Source organism: Lipotes vexillifer, unplaced genomic scaffold (genome assembly GCF_000442215.2).
Source record: "Lipotes vexillifer unplaced genomic scaffold, Lipotes_vexillifer_v1.1 scaffold388, whole genome shotgun sequence".
Lineage (NCBI taxonomy): Eukaryota > Metazoa > Chordata > Mammalia > Artiodactyla > Lipotidae > Lipotes > Lipotes vexillifer.
The window spans coordinates 1,104,031-1,107,168 of NW_006773582.1; the positions used below are offsets into that span (position 1 = coordinate 1,104,031).

General features: G+C 51.2%; 1 pseudogene; it reads right to left on the reverse strand.

Annotated features, from left to right (window-relative positions):
• Nucleotides 1-1,925: 1,925 nt before the first annotated feature.
• Nucleotides 1,926-2,339, reverse strand: LOC103090096 (60S ribosomal protein L28 pseudogene; annotated as a pseudogene).
• Nucleotides 2,340-3,138: the final 799 nt, after the last annotated feature.

The window sequence follows — 3,138 nt, forward strand, 5'->3', positions numbered from 1 at the left end:
TTGAGTAAAGGAGGGTGTTGTTGGGTCTGTGTTTCAGAGAACTCTGGTGGCAGAGTGATAGCAGTTCTGGGCCAGAGGCGGGGACACCGCTTAGGAGGCTGCTTGCAATGTTCCAGGTCAGGAAACACCGGCCTGCACCAGGTCAGCAGAGTAGAGAAGGAAAAAGTTGTTTACTGTTAGAATCTTATCAGGCAGTTTAGTTCCTATTCTTGTCCTTCCAATTATTTGCCAGCTTATCAGCCTTGACTGGAAAAACTGTTTTATCGGCACCAAAGCTTGGAGGCAGTGGAAGCAACAGGCTGGCAGCAAGTTCATGCCTTAGAATTGTGGGCTGGGGCCTTAGGTGGCCTGAGCGACCTGATTCCTCCTTTTGCTGGTGAGGAAACTGAGGCCCCAGGGAAGTGCTCAGTCACACCCTTGTGTGTGACTGAGCTGGAGTTGGGTGTGGCCCTTACTCCCTTTCCTGCTCTGTTTCAAGGGTGTTTTTGATTCTCTCTCTGCTGAGCCTGGCTGGACACATTCCTTCTCCACCCCACCCCCAGGGGCTTTGCTTGGGAGAATTTGCGAGGGACTGTAACTTGGAGATCCGTTGTTACTGGGCTTGAACCTTGTTCTTTGCACTTTGAAAACAAAGTGATTAAGAAGGTTCATTTTCAGTCTGAGAGTGCTTTGGGGGTTTCTTTCTTTTTCTGCTATTTATTCCTGTCGCTTGTTTGCCGGAACCAAGCTTCTGCATGATAACTTTAAGGTTCCTTGCCTGTGGCGGCCCCCACCCTCATTCCCCCTTTATTTTTACTTATTTTTGCTTGCCTAAAGGTTTTCAGGCTGCCAGCATTAGATCCCTTACAGGGTAGATCCTGCTGTTTTTTCTTTCCGTCTTAAACCTGCCCATCACAACCCATCTCATAGAACCCATTAGCGTTTTGTAGCCTTTGTAGCACTTTTTATGTGGCGAATGCATTTTACGGTTGTTTTTTATTACTTAGCTCACAATTGCCATCCAAGAGATGGGTCGGCAGGATCAATCTTGTAAAAGTTCAGGGGTGAAGGAACCTCCCTTGCGGTGCTTAAGTGGTAGAGTGAGAGTCAGACTCCCAGCTCTAAAGCTCCTGTCTTGTTCCTTCCTTCACTTCTGCTGGTGAGCAGGAGATAATTGATGTGAAAGTCCTTAGCAAGCCCTATACACAGGTGAGAAACTTATTATTTCATGGTGTGCTAATTGGTAGCATTAGCTGCCCGTCTGTGACTTTGGAAGGCACCTGAGAATCTGGTTGGAGACCCCAGAGCCCTGAGGATACGGGCTTCAGGTGCTGTCATTTCAGCAGTACCATCACCAACTTGGTTTTTGGTGTAAGAAGACAAAGACCTGTGTTTGAGTCACACATTAGCCCTGTGATCTTAAGCAAGTTCCAGAACATTCCTGAGCCTCAGTTGCCTTCGATTATAGATCATATGATCTAACCCAATGCATCTGTGAGAACCAGACATTTCCCTGACAGTGCTTTAAACATGGTCGTATAGTGTGTAATGTGGCTGTGCAGTGGGTACACGTGGCTAATTCTTTGTGCCCAGCAAGGTGTCTAGCCCACAGGAATGGCACCTTGTCCTTCTAGAGGAGACTGTGGGATTTAGACGCAGGCAGCTCCAAGTTCAAGTCTTAGCCGTGTGACTTAAGGGAGGGTGCTCCCTGGGGTGGTCACGGGCGATCTGGTGTACTCATTTTTAGACTGCTTATTCATGAGGGCATCACTGTTCACAGGCATCTCCAGGCTATGCAGAGGGATGGTTTGTCACCAGTGAATGGCTGTCCAGTGTCTCTTCTCCGTTGTGATCCTCCAACTCTCTCTTGGTTTTTTAATTTTTTAAATTTATTTTTTTAATTTGAGAAAAATCGGCCGACATCTTTATTGCTTTGGGGAAGGGGGTCACTCAGGAGCTCTTGGTGGGCAGGTCTGCTCCCTCTTCATGGTCACAGGCTTCTGGCAGCGCAGGATGGCGCTGGCTCTGCAAGGGTCGGCCAGGCGCCAATCCGTGGGGTGCTTGTTCTTTTGGATCACGTGCCGGATGCTGCTGAGTGTGGTCCGGGCGTTCTTGTTGATGGTGGTCCGCACATAGGTGGCCGGCTTTCGCGGGCCGGATCACCACTTCATCGCTACCACGACCCCTTTGCTATCTGCCGCCGGCTGCACACCCACAGTCTTGCGGTGAATGGGCCCATTGTGGCGGAAGGAGTTGCGGGCCTTTAGGTTACTGGGTTTGGTGCTGTACGTCTCCTTGTTCCTCTTGATCAAGAAGCTGGAGCAGTTCCGGACGACCAGCCATTGCAGGCGTGCGGACATGGTGGCAGCTCCTCTGGTTGCGGAGGCTGGAAAGAGGCAGGCGGGGGGCGGGGCCTCTCTGGGGTTTGGTTTGCGCTCTGCTTCTAGTGCAGTCGTTGCTTCTTTCCCGGCCTCCCATCGAAGGCCCCTGGAGTTCCCATGGAAAGCTGGTGCTCAGGGGTGGTTTCAGGCCTTCCTCAGAAACTTGTACGGGAACCTTTCACGGGGTAGGTAAGCAAGAGGGTCAGGACAGGGCAGAGTTGTTTCATTGTCCTTCAAGAAGGGTGCTTTGGCCTCATTCCATCCCCACAGTGGGCACTTTTTCCGCTGCAGCCGTGGTCGGCATACCTTAGGCACTCAGGCCATCAACCAGCAGCTTCGGAGAAGATGGCTGTGGGCATGTGTAGTGCGAATTCCTTGACATTTTCAGGAGACCGCTTTTTGGGCGTTAAGGGAATCCTGTCTTTAATGTTAGTGTCGGTTTCCTTGTCTGTAAAAATGGAGGTAGCAACAATACTTGATGCAGAGGTAGAGGGACCATACTTTCTGGTTTTGCCAGGACAGCCCTGGTTTATGCCTGTGTTCTGGTGTAGTATATACAGCGTCCCCTTCCACTCTCAGAGGTATTCAGATTGGAGGTCACCCTACTTGTTAGTACTGAGTGAGGTTGTGTAAGTCAGGGGTCCCCAATCCCCAGGCCGTGGACCGATACCGGTCAGCCGCCTCTTAGGAACCGGGTCCACAGGGGGAGGTGGGCGGCGGGCCAGGGAGTGAAGCTTCATCTGCCGCCCCCCATCGCTCACCTTACCACCTGAACCAA